The sequence below is a fragment of the Protopterus annectens genome, chromosome 2.part2 (genome assembly GCF_019279795.1).
Source record: "Protopterus annectens isolate FY-2018-M chromosome 2.part2, PAN1.0, whole genome shotgun sequence".
NCBI lineage: Eukaryota > Metazoa > Chordata > Ceratodontiformes > Protopteridae > Protopterus > Protopterus annectens.
In genome coordinates this window covers 66,837,047-66,854,671 of record NC_056730.1, presented here as the reverse complement: position 1 = coordinate 66,854,671, position 17,625 = coordinate 66,837,047, and positions in this window count along the sequence as shown.

Genomic DNA, 17,625 nt, shown 5'->3' with positions numbered 1-17,625 from the left:
AGAGGCATAGCCTCAAGGTCAGTGCCAAAAAGTGTATTGTCATCCCCTTTGGTAAAAACTCTGTACCTATGAACTATCACATAAACGGCAGTCTACTTAATGCCAAATGTGTGATAAGAGACCTTGGGACCCAGGTGGACAGTAGTCTCTCCTTTGATAATCATATCGCCACAGTAGTCAGGAAATCCTTCTATGTGGTGCACCTCATCACAAAAGGGTTCTTATCCAGGAAAAAAGAGGTCATTGTTCCCCTCTACTCGGCACTCATTAGACCCATTATAGAGTACAACACCCTTTTTGGAATGTACCTCACAAGACATCTGCAGCAGCTTGAAAGGCCACAGAAGTACCTCACAAGGAGGATTACTGGAATTAAACAGATGCCCTACACTGACCATCACAAAAAACTCCAGCTTTACTCTGTAGCATATCACCTAGTCTGAGGAGATCTCTGCCTAACATATAAAGCTATGTTAAACGCAGAGCTGTTGGACATGCTACACCTAAAGAAATCCCAATCCCTTTGAGCTACACGCTCTAGGGACCTAAACCTTGTCACCACAATAAACAGAACATGTTAGAGGGATAGATTCCTGTCCCAGAGACTTCCTGTACTCTGGAACAAGCTACCCATCTATGTCAAGCAAAGTTCCTCATTAGCACTCTTCAAGAAAAATCATGATAAGTGGATGGGAAATAGGAAATACACCCTGGTGATCACTTATGTGGCTCTGCTTGACAGAGGCACAGGAAATTAACTTTCTTGGGTGGCGTAAGCCAGGGAACCTTGTTGGCTAGGCTTACTTAAACCCTTGGGCCGATAGCCTAGTACCTACCAATAAACCTATGAACCTATTACTACATTGAGCCATGGAAGTGGTTGCATCACTTTATACTACTTTTATGGGGTTTTTTTATGTCATATTTGCTAACTGATGTGCACCAATTTTCTTGTCAGATGCACAACTGATAGCAGGATATTAGAGAATGCACAGTAATTTTGTTTTTGCCATGGGAGGTGAACTATCATTACCCTCTGTTCATCGATGATTAGGAATGCTGCTTCATGCCAAACTGTAGTGCAATGTAGGCATACAGAAATAGCAATTTCCTTCCATGAGCACCTCTTGAACACATGTGCTTTATGTTCAGCTATTTTTTGCCCTCAACAAAGGTTGAAATTGGGAGAACAGGAACTTGATGACAGTTGGGAGACAGCAGAAGGTGCAACAGAAGGTCAGCTGGCATACTTATAAAATGCAGCTACGGTACAATCATGGTTCCAACTTGCATTTTAAGGTGTGCAACCTGGCAGACCACAATCCCTCTGTTTGCTACTGTGAATATATGGTCAACAGTGATGTCTGCTTCAGATTGCATGACCACAAGTGTGAACCTTTTACTCTCACATATTTGTGGAACAAATGGCCAATATTTACCAACACTTTACCAATGCCTACTAGTTGGAATCTAACTGTATTATTAAAATGTGAAAATATACTTTTCTACAATATTATTTTGTTGCATTAATATCATTCACTATTTTTCATGGCTATTACTTCAATGTATTTGTAGCACTTGAATGCATGACAGACTCTTTCAATGTGCATGACTATGGAACATGGACCTTAAATCACTAGTTTGTGGAACATTACTTCTAATGAGGTATACTTGGACGTTATGAGTCTGACAATTTCTCATTCCCTGTTATAATGGCTTCCCATATGTATGCAGACATCATCTCAAGTGCTCAGGTGTGTGCACGGCATCATATAGAACACAACACAAGATTTTGCAAATTTTATTCATCATGCAGTTTGAATACTTAAGAAACAATAAGGAGTTGAAATCTAATAGGTTCATAGGTTCATAGGTTCAATCTCCCATCCATTGGTCAAGATTTCTCTTGAACAAGGCCAGCGAGGTGCTCTGCCTCACATATACATTTTATTCCACAGCATAGGAGTCTTTGGGTGATGAATCTATCCCTCTTGTGGCTCTGACGGATCTAGATTTTTGAGGTGAAGCATATTCATCAAATCTGGGTTTGACATGGCCTTGTATGTTAGGCAAAGGTCACCTCTTGAATAGAGCTGGAGTTCTTTCAGTCGGGCAGCATAGGACAGATGTTTGAGACCCTTTATCCTTTTGGTGAGGAACTTTTGTGGCCTCTCCAGCTGCTGCAAGTGTCGGGTCAGATACATAATGGGGCATTGTACTCAATCATTGGTCTGATGAGTGATGAGTATAGGGAGACTATGACCTCCCTTGATCTAGATGAGAATCCCTTCATGATAAGGTGGGCAATGTAGAAGGTCTTCTTAACTACTTTAGCTACATGGGTGTCGAATGACAGACTACTATCAACCTGGGTCCCCAGGTCCCTGATAACTTCTTCTGTGCTCAGTGGATTGCCACCTATTTGGTAGCTAGGGGTAACCTTGTTTTTATGACTATGCATTTTGGCATTTAACTTTAGGCCATGGCTCTGGCACCAGTTATCCATTTCTGTGAGACCCTTCTGAAGGATATCTGTGTCAGATGTGAGTTTGCAGTCATCTGCAAACTTTGTCAGCCATAACCCTCCTGTGTTTGCTTGTACTTTGGAAAAGTAGATGCCAAACAAGAGTGGGCCCAGGACTGAGCCCTGTGGTACACCACTTGTGACCCGGCTTTGAGTCTGACATGGCGCCAGCAACTCTGACCCTGTGGGTTCTGTCCTCAGCCAGTTTGCAACCCATCTTGTGATGTATGGGTTAACATTTAAGCTGATGAGTTTTTCAATGATACGGTAGGCTGTATGGACTGCCTTTCCTCATCAATGGCTTTGGTGACTGTTTCAAAAAGTCAACCAAGTTTAGAAGGCATGATCTGCCTTTGACAAAGCCAAACTGGGATGGATCCAAAGTCTGCAAATTCCTATGTCTTTATTTATGAGGTCCATTATGATCCTCTCCATGGCTTTGCAGATAAGGCTTAAAGTGGGACCACAGTTGCATCCAGAGGTAAGACTATGATTAAACAGCTGTCCTAGCTGTGGGTTTAATTCACACCATCAGGTCCCATGGATGCTGTGTTTTTGCTTTGGAGAGAGCAGTTCTCACTTGGGCGTTGGAGATGTTTGGGGCTGCAAGATATCTCTCCTTTGGGGAGGGGAGAAGTTTGCACTGAACCTGTCAGCCAGTATGTTGGCAATGTCTGTAGGATCAGTAATCTTCACATCATTTTGAACTAGTTCTGAGCATATCTGGGAGTTTCCTCCCAGGTTTCTAACATAGCTAAAGAAGGCCTTATGATTGTCTTTTGAGTCTTTAGCTATTTTTCTCTCAAAATTTGCTTTGGATGATTTTATGAGAGCTCTTAGTTTTTTACTTATAGTGATCAGGGGTGTCTTACCTTTTAAGGATTTTGCTCTATCTTGTAGTAGCTTCCTCCTTTTGTTGTAGAGTTTGTTTATGGCTGGGGTCCACCAGACTGGGTACAAAGAGTCTTTGTTTTGCTTGGGATTGCTTTATCCATGCAGTCCTGCAGGTGCTGGTAGAAGGCATTTGTAAGTGATTCAGTGGCTTGAGTACTGTTTCCTTAAAGGAGACCACACTAGTCTTTAGAAGTGAAGTTCTTTACTGTGGTCTTTTTATTTCAGGTGGGTGGGATGAGGACCTCCTAGTTTGTGATCTGATCTCACCAGTGAGGGGTATACTTCCGGTGTTGAACATTGTGCTCCCATGTTCGTGATGATGAGATCAAGTATGTTTTCACCTCTTGTGGGGATGGTGACTAGTTGTTCCATGGCATTTGAGTTTATGAATTCCAGTGTTTGGGCTTGAGTAGTGTTCCCACGCTATATTATGGTAATTGATGTCACCTAGTTTGATCGTGTATGGTGATACATTTATCCCTCTAGTGTTTTCAGGAAGGCGAACTGAGGTTCCTGAGTTTGTGAGGGTGGCCTGTAACAAGCTACAATTTGCAGAGCAGACTTGCCTAAGGTTAATTGCAGCTGGATGGTCTCCAGTCTTGAGGTGTGGGTGTCCTTGATGAATATGGATACCCCTCCTTTCTTGGTATTGTCCGGATTTTGGGCGCATGATAAGAGGTAAAACCTGATAGTGGAACCAGGTTTCTGTCACTGCACAGACATCGATGTTCTCCATACTGAGAAGGGCCATTTTGAGATTTAGACTTCTGGCATTGAGCAGCATTACCCTTAGTTTTTTTCCTTTTTGTGTTCTAGGGTGGTAGGTTTAGAATTTGAGCCTTGCCTAAAAAGGCACTATGGGGCAAGAAGAGCCCTTTTGCCAATCGAATCCCAGGTGACAGGTGCAAGCCGTTCCTTTGCGAGCAAGCTGGCTTGTCCAGCATGTCATCCCAGGCAGACAGACATTGATCCTTTTGAATGACACCAGTTTAAGCCAATTGTTAAAGCTGATCATCTTATCTCTGTATTGTGGCATTATTCTTGGTGAAGGTAGGATACTGCTCAAGGTCAGGGTCATACCTGCCTGGGCCAGTGTGTCTGACTATGGAGTCACAAATGACTCGCCTGTCTGGGATTGTGTTTGGCCTAAGGGGCTGTGACTGTTTCCTGAGACTGTGTGAGGGTCTGTGTGTTGCAGGTTGTGTGTTCTGAGGTGGTGGTTGTTTGGGTGTCTGCTTTGGTGGCCTCTGCTGTTTTGGTAGATTTTATGTCTTTGTGTGTTTATGTGTATGATTTGCGGTTGTGATGGTACTATGTGAGACTGGGTCTATAGTGTGTGTGGTAAACTTCTCCTCCTGACTGGTCTTGCCAGTCCCCTGTTGAGAGAGCTCAGCCTCTACATGAGGCAATTGTAACATTGCCTCAATATTCCCAGGTCCACCAGCTGAGCAGGACAGGACACTAGCAACTGATCCCTCGACATGCTAGAAGGACTAGACAAAAACTTTAAAAATGGGGTTTGCCTTTTTGGGGTGCTATCTATAAGAGTGCCATATCAAGGTAATAAGTACTGTAGGAGCAAGTGCTAGGTTTAACAGATAGAGAAAAATCTACTTGGAGTCAAGTAGAGATGATCTTTTAGGTAGAGAGAAAAAGCAGTAACAGGGATGCTTAAAGGTAAGATTGAAAAGAATGCACTCTGCAGTGTGCACTAGAGAAGTTAGATATGAAAGTAGGTAACTTGAGTTTTACCTGTTTAAAAAGTTAAGGTTTAGTGGAGAGTTACTATTTTTAAAACAGCAAGATGGACTGAAAGGGGTGGTTACTTTTGTATTTTGGTACTATGAAATACTGTAGGATGGCCAATAAATTTAAATAATTGAAGGGGATTCCAAAGTGATGGTTTAGATATATGGTCAGATTAACATAAGAGGTGGGCAACTAGAAAGACAGTGGTATTCAACAAGACAACTTAAATGGGTGGGAGGGAGGGAGGGAAAAAATTCTGCCTGACTCAGAACAGAGAGAGCTGTGGTCTCTTTTGAAGTTTTAATATGCTGTTAAAACAGAATGCAAGCAAAACACAAGGTAAAGAAAACAAACTACAGTATTCAAAATATAGAAAGGCAATACAGAAATACAAAAAATAACAGCAAACTAACCTTTCCTTCACAGCAAAGTGTAGCAGAGTCTGACCAGAGGGGTAATCTATATGATATAAGTGAGAAGTGGTGCAGTGATCATCATCGCACATTGGAAGATGAATTTCTCTGCATTGTGAGAGTTGTTACACAACAGGAGTCGGCAAAATTTAAGGTATGTAATATTTGTTATACCTGCTTCTTTGCATGATGTATAGCATTTATGTCTGCTGTGTACTGTAAGGGATACAAAAACTGTTTCAGTTTTTCTGTCAGTGTAGCTGCATTAGAAAAGATGTCTGCAGAAATACTTTGCCCCCATTTGTACTGGCTATAGTTGCATGCCAGCATGGTAAAGCTGGTTGATATGAACATAGTTTGCCAAATACAAATGTAATATTAGTAATATTCAAACATTATTTATACAAGATAATTACTTTGATATGTGTGTGTATTGTGCCCATGTTTGGGAGGTTGTCTGCCTGATAAATTGCACTCATGAACCTGTTATTCATCTGTTGGGGGTGCAAGGGATAGGAACAATGGAAATGGCTAAGACTGTGATGTTGCTTTTGTGGATACACCTATGCTTCTCGCAGGCCGTAGTAAGCCATGGCACATGGTACATGGCATGTTAGCAGCATTTTCATAATGTGCTACCTGCATAGAATCATTGCTGTTAATTATAGTTATTTTCAAAACCAACAGGGATATGTCTAAGATACAGGCAGCTAAGGTCACATGTGGCCAAAAGTCTAAGTTTAATAATTCTGAGAATGAGGTGGTACTGCAGGCCTCCCACAAATTGCTGACAAGCCCTTCCATGACTGTATCTGGTGAACAATGTCAATACTGTGAGTGGCCAGGGACGACACTATGATATGGTCAGATAGAGAGGCTGTGACATGATCCCTAATGCCACCAACAAAGTGGAAGGCTTGGTACTGAAGCAGAAGACTACTGTACCACCTTGATCATGGCCATGGTCTTGCGGACACCTCCTGCAGCAGATGTTGGTCACATTCATGTAGCATACTGATATTTGGCCAGGGTCATGGAACAGCTAGTGTAACTCCTGGCAGATCCACTTCTTATGGACAGGGGTATGCACAGGAAGCTGCACCTTCTGCCATGCATGCTTTAGACCTGTCCAGTAGGCCATGACACAGTACTACTCCATGTGCTGAGGCTATATCTGTACAGGCACACATGCATGTACCATGACAGTGTATGGCAGATCCCCCCACACACAAACACAGTCAGCCAGGTACTTTGATCCATTAACCTCCCCACACCCCATAATGTGCCCATAAGTGCACTTATTCATTTTGTTACACCTCAGCACTCACACTCACACACTTCCTTTTGAAAGACATGAACTCCTTTACCTCCTCCCTTACCTGTGCAGATTATGATAACTGTGCCCTGTCTTTGCACATTCTGACTTCAGCTGCCTATGTCAGATGCACAAAGTGTCTAGCCTATACATGAACAAGCACAGTCTGTTGTTTTTGTATTCATTATCATTACTTGTCTGCATCTGCTTAGCTCTTATAATAGTTACGTAGTAAAGCTATGTGCCTCTTATCTAGTGCCATAGTGTATTGTCCCTCCTCTGCCTCATATGATTAGTTCCAGCTGGTGGCTCCTCTTCTGACTCCTATTGTGTCCTATCCATCACTGCCTGTGGTGATGGGAACTGCAGTATCTAGCCACCATCACCATGTTAAACCTACTTCCTCAGTATTTAATTACGTGGAATGGCGCAAACAGAATTTTTAAACCTATGCTGGGATCGTATTGCCAGATGTTTCCAGGCAGTGGAATTGTGACTTCAGCATTCCAAACACATATTCTGTGATGTTTCTGGTTTGTGAATGGTAATAGTTGTAACCTTGAACTACTGGGTTATGTGGGTTTCTCACTGGGGTCATGAGTCAAGGTTCTAGGGCATCCCCCACTAGATGTCCTTGGGGGAAGTTATCTTTCACAATCTATTGGTAATGGTCACATGTGTGAAATATGTGGAACTCATGGAAACTTCCTTGATAGACTGCACACACATTGTGGATGATATCCTGTGTATTGCAGATCACCTGGCAGTTGGATTTATTCTTTGCAATTCTCATGCCTCCATCCCATTTCACTATGTGGGTTATTTATATGGCCCCAGTACATCAGGAAAATGGGCTGTAGCATAGAAGTCCCACATGGTGTCAGCTGCCTCCTCTGGAGTATGTGTGAACCACATATGTTTCTCCACATGTTGAAGCATGGCATTGAGGAATTGGTGGAGTATTCTCAACCCCAATTATGCCTCCAGTAGGTTGGTGAAAAGTCCCCATAGCTAAAATATGTAAAACTTCACATACCTTAGTATCCACTGAGACGAGTATTCGTTGCAGACATGGCCAACATATGTCCACTATTTGTTGTATGGTGTCCATGTCCACTCAGTAACAGTTCATTATAGGGATGTCATGCAGGGCATCGAAGGTTAAGCATGGTCATAAGACCCAGTGCCTCAGGGAGGTAATGTCATGCACCACTGGCAGCAGCAGTAGCAGGTGCTATAAAGGCCTCTTGCAGATACAAGTTTACAATTGCTGTGACAACCTCTAGCATACTTTTGATTTCTTCTCTGCTTGGAAACATTGGAAATGGCTGTGCTCATTGTTAATGTGTGTACATTGTGGTTGCTCATCATTACAATGTTTCAGAATCACCATGTTTTTTTTACTTCATTAATATACAACACAGTTAATTTTATGGTCATTTTCATATATCATGGCTCTGCCTTTTTTCCATCTAGCTTCTTCATGTAGATTTGTTTCCTGAACTGAAAAAAAACTTTCCCATCCCAGGTCATCTCTCAATTTTGCTTAGCATGATGAGAAAATGGTTAATGAATCTTGTCTTAAGACCTTTTAGATTTTGTGTACTTCTTTTAAGATTCATCATAAAGTGGATTTTCCTAGGTAGTTTAATTGTGTGGTAATGGTCACATTTCACATTACACAGTATGTCAGGTTAAATAAACAAAAGGCTATTCTTTCAAAATAATACGAATGCAGATAGGAAATCTAACTGCAACAGTAAACATTTTAGGAAATACTTTCAGAATTGTATTATCTCTTAGATTGATTCAAAATGCCTTTCAAGTAGTCACCATAACTGGATTTCCTGACAGAGACCCCGATTTTCAGATTTCTTGAAAGAGATGTTGATTTCCTGACTGAAAGGAAAAATTATTGACAACTGGAAATTCTACTATGCTACACTGCCTAAATCCCTTTGACTGGATCCTAAGTCCTCATTGAAGCCAGTGCCTTGAGTTCTATGTCGCTTGTTCAATTTTGTATGGACACTCATGGAGTTGGGTGTGGAGGACTTAACCTCACCAATGTCATTGACAGGAACCTTGAATGATCTTAAGATTTCTACTATTTGTCCAAGAGTCTTACTCACCATTTCAGAAATTGACATTCTATTTGTATTCCTTCTCAAACCAGCTCATTTGTCTCTAAGTGGGCAATGTCATCCCACCCTCTTTTTCATGTTTTTCCAAGCATAAGGATTCACTTTCCTTATTCACAACCAAGACAGTAGACAGTCTACTGACCTCTTAGTTGCTCTCTGTTTCTTACTTATGCATCCAATAATATAATCATACAACATTATTATTTTCCTTATGTTTGTGAGCCTGTGTCACTTCCATAAACCTGTTTTTACAGCAGGTCATTATTTCATCACTCACTTAATCTACTGATGATATATTAGGTAAAGTGCAGGCCCTACATATGGAATAGCTAATCTATCTATCCACTCCCTTGATCCTGATGAGGAACGGCTTATGCCTGTCCACAACATTCTCTAGCTCACTTAGTCTCTTTTTTGAAAAAGCATTTCTTTGTTGAAATCGAGTCATTCTTTTTGATTACAAAGCTCTGATTCAACCATCTGTCATACTTTCTGAGGATCAGTAATTTGTTATTTTGCACGAGTTGCTGACTCTGACATTCTGTCTTCTTGCTGTCATAAAAAACTTATTTCAATTGTTTTCAAAACAGATGCAAGTATGAAATACACCCTTCTCTACATGTATACATGGTAAAAATAAGGAGCCAGTATGTAAATCTATGATCTGCGAAGTAAGCTTGTGATTGTCAAGAAGCTATGACTCAGACATAAATCAGCAATAAATCAGAACGGCAAGTTATCTTGTTATTTAGTTATTTGCTTGTTTATTTAGTTGTGTTCATTCTTTCATTCCACAATTACATAGCACCACTGTAGCTTGAATGGGGGGGGGGGGTGTTATGATCTTAAGGTGGTCATTTTTAAAAAAGGGATCCCCAAGAACTGCAGCTGGAACTTACAGTCATCTTTTCAAAAGGTGCCACTCTACCAGGGCATTAGTTGCCTACTATAGCCCTCCCACCAAAATGGTTCATTGCACATTGTTACGATGCTTACACCCAAATTGTCTATTGAAACCTAAATCTTGCAGTCAATAGGAAAAGCAAAGGGAACCTAAACAAATTAATTGATCTCATATAGTATAATTGGTATAATACCAAACTATTGTGACAGTAGTTTGATGCATTGTTTATTAAAATGCTGCTTAAAAAGAGCAGCATTTTGCATAAAAGCAGATTCACACACAAAATAAAACCCATCCCTTTCTAGGTGAAAAATCAAAAATGTAACAATGCAAAGATCACAGTGTTCTCACATCTCAGTGACACAGAACTTCTTGACAGACTTAAACTGCACAAATTAATATATTCATAAAATATATGCTTTTTTTATCTAAGTCACACATAATAAGACCTATTTTCTTTCCACAGAATAATGCTAAAAAATAATACAGGCAAGTAAGCCTTCAGCCCTCACTTCTTCTTTAACAAAAGGATTAATAAGACCATTCTGAATCATATGAGTTTCTAATACACTGGTTGAAAACATTTTTGCAAACTGTATTTTTAAAAGATAATTATGATGGCCCAATTCCAAAAGACTTGTTCTCAGTGTAAGTTACCACTTACACTGAGAGCAGCTGCTACGGTATCTGGTCCCCATAGTAAGCCTGTTTATAGACAGACCTTACACAAAAGTAAGTCACTGACACTGAGAGCAGGTATTTCAGAATTATGGCAGACTTACACTGAGAATAACTCCTTTAGAATCTGGCCCACTGTTTACAAAGAAAGAGATATCCTCCATGATACATTGTAACTTGCATTCAGTAAAACCTATGGTGCTGAATGGAAGTTAGTTTAATCTTAAGTTTGGCCTAAGGACATAGCCAGGCATGCATCATACATGCCATGGTCAAGGGCCCCAGCAGGCAGGTGCAAGGGGGTACACTTGCACCCCCCCTGGATTTTCTTAAATTATCTGTGATGATTTGTTGAAATCGTAAAATGTACTGGCAAACCTGTACATTTTTTTTATTTCAACTTACTCTTTTTTTTGTGAAAGTTGTATCGTTCATTGGTTTGGAGTCTGGAGATGCTATTGGAGGTTGCAATCACATAATGAGCCTCAGTTCCTCCTCAAACTATCTCTGTTTCTGACCATTGACAGTTGAGGAGAGTTATCCAGATTAACAGTGGCAGTATGCAGATTGAAGGAAAGATTTTTGTGACCAGAAAGACATCCTTAGCTCACATTATTGGATTCATGTGGTGGTGGTGTGTACAGCATTTAAGGTGTGTTAACTTGATCACAGTCACACAAGAAAGACGCTCCTGCTATTTTTTTTAGTCAATATCAGCTTTAAGCTTGGCACCAAATGTGAAAGCAGCACACTTGAGACAAATGTCAGTAGCTTCCACCTAGGCCCTAGTGTCTTGTAGTACGTAGCTGTCAGTGTAAAGCCAAGTTACTGTCAGATTTCAGCCATCTCTGGCTCCTTAAGTGGGGAGGGGTGGGCACCGTTCATGTTTTTCGGTTGAACTTGTCAAGGTAAACAAGCGAGCTATCAGGAAGATGGGATCAAGCAACAATAAATGTTCTGCAGTTGCGTTTAAAAAATGGGGAACAATTGAAGCAGTATTCTTAGTTTTTATTTTTCATATTTATATTTGAAATGTTGAAAGGTGTGTTTCCATTTGGTGGTGGGGAGTGGATGCATGGATCGCTGTTAGAGAGCCACACTGGTTTGTTGGATCGTATGAGGATGTTCCCAGTTTAATTCTTCTTTTCTTCTGCTAGGCCCGTGAACGAACAGCTTCTTTCTTTTTTTTTTTTTTCTTCAGGTAAGCTATCGGATGCCATTCCAGCCATAGGCACTGTTTTAACACTTTTCTGTTGCCTGACGTATATACTTTCTTGAAGGATTTTGCAGTCATACTGCTTAATGTCACGTGTCTTCTTAGATTATGGCTTCAGGTGCACGTTAAGTCCTTCAGCTTACTTCAAGTAATGTTTTTGCTTTGGGTGTTATTGTAGTAATGCTCTCGGTGATCAGACCATTTTTCTGTAAATTGGGGGAGTTCAGCCAGCAAAGAAAAGAACACTGCCATTTTCAGTTTGCAAAGTAAATGGCAATGGAATAGGGATTGCAATAGCTGGACAGTGAAAATGGTAAATCCACATTTTCTGCATCTGTTTTAATTAGTTGGTTCTTGGAAAAAGTTGCAAATGCAGAGCTGTCCCCTTCATTATTTGAACTTCTGTTGATTGACTTAGGCTACCAAACTGTACCATTTTGCTGGTCAGAGCTGTTTTTACCGTCCTTGCTATTTTTTATTTGTTTTAGCTGACCATTTAGTCTTATGTTTAAAGGACCCTAAGATAATTTATTCCACTGGAAATTGTTGCTGGATTATTTTAGTGTTGCGGGTGCTTGTAACTTTTTGTTTGTGAGTAAATGAATGAGAGAAGGAGAGAGAGAAAGAGGGAGAAAATGAAAGTGAGAGGGAGAAAAAGGATACACGAGAGAGTGGGAGAATGAATGAGGGAAGAGGAGGATACAGGAGAGATAGAGAATGAATGAGAGAGGGAGGGAGAGTGAGAAAATGAATGAGAGAAGAAAAGAGAATGAATAAGAGAGGGAGAGAAAGGAAAAATAGAACAGAGGGTGCAAGAATGAATGAGAGAGGGAGAACATACAAGAGAGGGAATGAATGACAGAGGTAGACAGAGAGGATTCGAGGGGGGGGATAAGGAGGAGAATGAGAGTGGATATGAAAAAGAGAAAATAAGAGAATAAATGAAAGAGAATGCTATGATTATGATATGCTGCTAGATAATCATCTTATTTCTAGATACATTTTTCTTTGTGTGTGTTTTTTGGGTGGTGGGTGATGCTTTTGCAGAAAAAGCTAATGCTTTTATCTTTTGGAATCACAGTACATAATTATATCTGAAGGAGTTGAAAAGTAATGTACATATATCCTAACAGCTGTATTAAAATTATATATATTTTTAAAAAACTCAATATTATTTCTGTCTCTCTTGCAGACTGTATTAATTTACTGATTTTCACCATTGAGTGTTATGGTAAATGTAATTATATACTTGTGTCTCACTGGTATACATGTTTACTTCAAAGTGCCTACATCTGCATGATGTACTGTACATATCCTCTGCATTGCATTATTTTATAGCAGCTGAGAGGTGAAAAAGAAAGCACTAACCCTTGTCTATAAAATAACCCAAGTATTATCTGTTGGATTCTTCCTGCTACCAGACAATTGCACAGAGTTCAAGTGAGCCAGGTTTCAATTCCCAGATGAGGGTCAGTGTTTTCCCATCATGTTTCAGTTGTTAAAAAAACAATGCCACACAAAGGCTTTGCAGTGCTTTGAGGTGTGTTAGCTGTGTGTGTGTGTGTGTGTGTGTGTGTGTGTGTGTGTGTGTGTGTGTGTTGTGTGTGTGTGTGAGAGAGAGAGAGAGTGAAATTACCTAAAATTAGCTGGTGGAATTTATTTTCAAGTGCATTTTCAAGGAACTGTGAGCTTCAAGGGAAGAGAAGTTTACTGCTGTTCAAGCTAACTCTGCTTAAAATGTACAACTGTTATGTTTAGCAATTGGTATCATTATTGGGGTATAGAATTTTAAAGCAGTGTTAGTAGCACAGCAGGTTGCATACTTGCATCTTGATACAGAGGCCTGTAGCTTCTACTTCGACAGCATGTAAATTTGTATTTTAAGGGGTAGAGTTAGGTACTGCAGTCCTTAGTATGCCCTCCTTTGGATGAGACGTCTACTAACTTTAAATCTCTTTTTAGCTTGTCACCCACTCCCTGTTGTAATATACCAGCTTACCATTTCTTTTAATGTAACACAGGGAATTTATTCTTCAAGGGCAACAGGCACTGAATTTGTAGATGAAACACTGAAATATAAGTTGTTTTATAGCAACAATCTCTTCATTAGTTTGAGATATTTTTTAATGTGGAATTATTTACATGACTTACTTCTGCAGAGATTATGCATATTGACCTATATTGGTGGATTGCAATGACAGAAGTCTGGGTGGCCTTTTATGGTTGAAATGTTCTGAACCGAGCAGTTTGTCATTACTGGTTCATATGTTTTGTTTCACTGCTTACTGGAAAAATGTTCAAAAATATAAATTTAAACCACACTCTAACAAGTGGTGCTGTATTACGTAGGGGATATAATTCAATTATTATATATTATAATTAATACAGTCAGGAAGGTGAATCACAGTACTTTTGCATGGTCCTAAAAATGTGTGCAAGAGGGCCTATGATTTGAAAATAGCCCAAAGGTAAACTTAATCCGCCACTGCCCAGATGCATTCTCTTTGAATGTGAGTTTCAATGCTGTTTCTGTGAATGTGACCTTCAAAGGGAGAGAAGTTTTAATATTAAGTGTGTTTTCATTGTAAGACTATTGCTTTGTTTAGCAAATGTCTCAGTGTTTGTGCTATAAAATTTGAAATAAAAGTTGTAAATTAAATCCAAATATCTTTAGTCATTGTAGAAGTAAAGTATAAAACAGTATGCATATTGAGAGTTTTCAACAGTGTTTATGGCAACTAGGAAGAAATAGCCAAGTAATAGGGCACTGGAATGGCTGTGTGTGTGTGTGTGTGTGTATGTGGGGGCTGCTTGGGAGGAGGGTTGTGTGGTGGGGGCGCTATGTTTGCACCCTCCTGCAAAAATCCTGTGGGCTGCCTTGGCCATGGTGTACAGTTTAAAAAATATTTATTTTGTGCAATTTAATGTGCCAAAGCTTCAACAAATAAGACTTGATATACTTACCATGACTTCCATAATTTGTGACTATATATATTTTAAATGGCATTTCTCTCCAAGAATGCATTTTTTAAATATGTATGTTGTTTAAAAATGGGGTGGTGTTTTGTCCTTGTGGAGGTATAGCTGCATTCTAGAAGCTGGTATACAAGTAAAAGTGTTATTTATAAATCTTGATTGCAACTCTAGCTTGCTCTAGCCATATATTTCAGAACTCCCAAAAACAAAAGAACTAAAAGTTTGATCAAAATATAATCTGCCGGAAATTCAAAAAAACAAAATAACATCAAATAAAACAATATAAAATAAAATAGCCAGGGACAGAACAGCAAAACAACCCTCAAAGGAAATGATTAGATTGAAGTAAATATTTTATTTTATTTTATTTTAGTTTTAGTTTAAATTTGTTAACAGCTGTGAGGATTTGTCTAAGGACAACTTTCATTAAAAACCAGAGCTGTACCTATGGCCAGAACCAGAATCTATATACTAAATGCTCAATATATGACAGTAAATAACAATATTTGACACTGGACATTTCACTTGATTTATGCAGAAAATATATATAAAAGACAAAAAAGAAACATGTTTTCATATGAGTAGCAATATGAGGATTCTTTGACATAATACGATACAGATAAAGTTAATCAGTAGTGTGGTAGGTAAAACAATCAGCAAAAACTCAAGAAAAAGTATAGCACTTATGGCAGTGAACTTAATATGCTGAATGTGAAAAAAAGTCTTCTGCAGAGTCAATAAGCAAAACAAACAAAACAAAAAAAAATTCTGCCAGTTCCGCAGATGTACCATAATTCAAATCCACTAAATACCCACACAACTACTTTTATAAGGCTTAAATGCTTACAAGAATGAATACTGGCACATTGTGGTACTGATTGAAATGTCTGTATTCCACTTCCACTCTGGTTGCCCAATCCCAACTGTGACAGCTTGTTCCCAATGCAAATGTCCCCCCTTTGCTCCACCTGAGCTATGGTTCTGGCTTTTGCAAGATCACATCTCTTGCTCAAAGGCCAAATCTAGACTTTAGATATAGAAAACAGAAAAATAATAATTTTTAACCAGTGATTAGTTGCCACACAGGAAGTGATGGAAGCATTTTAAATATTCCCAATATTAACCTAGCTGGAGAAACTAGCCAAGTACTATAATGGATGGAGTTACATATTTCTCATCAATAAAGATTCTTGTTTTGCAGCTATAGAGATAAGATAACCAATTGGTGAAGTCACAACTAACTCAGGCTTTTATTGCCTTAAAGGCAGAAACGCAGCTTAAGTCTTGCGATATGCTCAGTAAACTGTCTCCTACCTAATCCGGTTAAGCCTTAAGAACAGTACAAATCCATGCAAATATGCTGTGATAAACCAAAATACGGCAAAGTACTCTGCATTTTGTAAAAGGAGTATGAGCACAAACATACAAAATGCTTAGGCAATACAGTGCTAACTAGACAGTAGATAGCAATCACACTCCTGCAGCACTGAGGTATAAAACTGCACAAACTGCATTTCTTTCATAATGGAAAACTCACTTTGGTGGCAAGTAACAAATAAATGGTTTTAACAACAGAATGTCAAGTTACAATACAGAGTAAATCTTATATTGAAAGACAGAACAATAGTGAACAAATTCAGACACTTTCATTTGGAATAATGTCTGTGATACGTAACAATATCCCCGGGATTCATGAACCTTGCGCCAGGCTCCCGCATAGCGTCGGCGTTATAAAGCCAAATATGGCCACCGAGCGATTCAGGTATGAATCAATCCCACGTGCACTACCGGCGCGCGCGGTTGCCCCGGCGTAGGTATGCTAATCACACTGTGTGCGGTATTGCACCATGCAAATGAAGGCAAATAGCGATTCACGGTTGGGCAGGCGTGCGTGAGGCGCGTCAATGTAAACCAAAAACGGTTTACATTTAGCCAAACATGACCAAGGAGTAATGGAAGGCTGTCAACGTCAGGTATCATACAGGTGCAATATGCCAATGGCGAAAGGCACCGAGAATGTCCAAAGAAAACATGCCCAAACTGTAAATAATGACATAATTGTTATGTACGCAGAAACCACAGCAGAACCCTCGGATATGTGCACAGAAGGTGCAAAACAATTAAATAATATGAGAATGTCCTAAAGGAGCAGTATAATACACATCAGATGCACAGCCACCACACACCATAGTATGTATGGAAAGCCTCAACCCCAGTGCAAGGGTTGTCAAGGAGTGGCGGCAGTGTTCGGCGCCGTAACCATGTATTAGCAGTCAATGCTATGCAAATGAGGCAGATAATAGTGAATCGCAAAACCGGCGCCGGTGTAAGGATGGAGCAAACGGCGCAGCGGTAGTACACCGAGGAGTGGCCTACACGGGATACATGTCAATCGCAGAGGGGTGTGCCACTGTAGGAGGAAGCACATTGGAGGCCAGCAAACATGGGCTGTACAATGCACATCACAGCAGCAGGATTGGCGTGTGAGGAAATAGATGCGCTGAGAGTACATAATGCCCGCATGGATGCATGTGCACGAGGATGACTACGTTCCCCAACCCAGTCATGTGACGGCCTCCCGTCAACAACCACGGATATAGGAAGGTAACGCGGAGAATATGAGGAAATGCGGAAGCAGTGTAATTGGAGCCGTAATGAGCAATCAACACCAATCAATCCAGGAAGGGCAAACGGCGGCAGCTGACAACTCTGCATGCAGACTCCTGCAAACGGGAAAGGGGAGGCATAGGAATGCAAAGATAGTAGGGGATGTAGTAGAAATGCAAAGAGCAAAGAACCGAAATAGCACAGC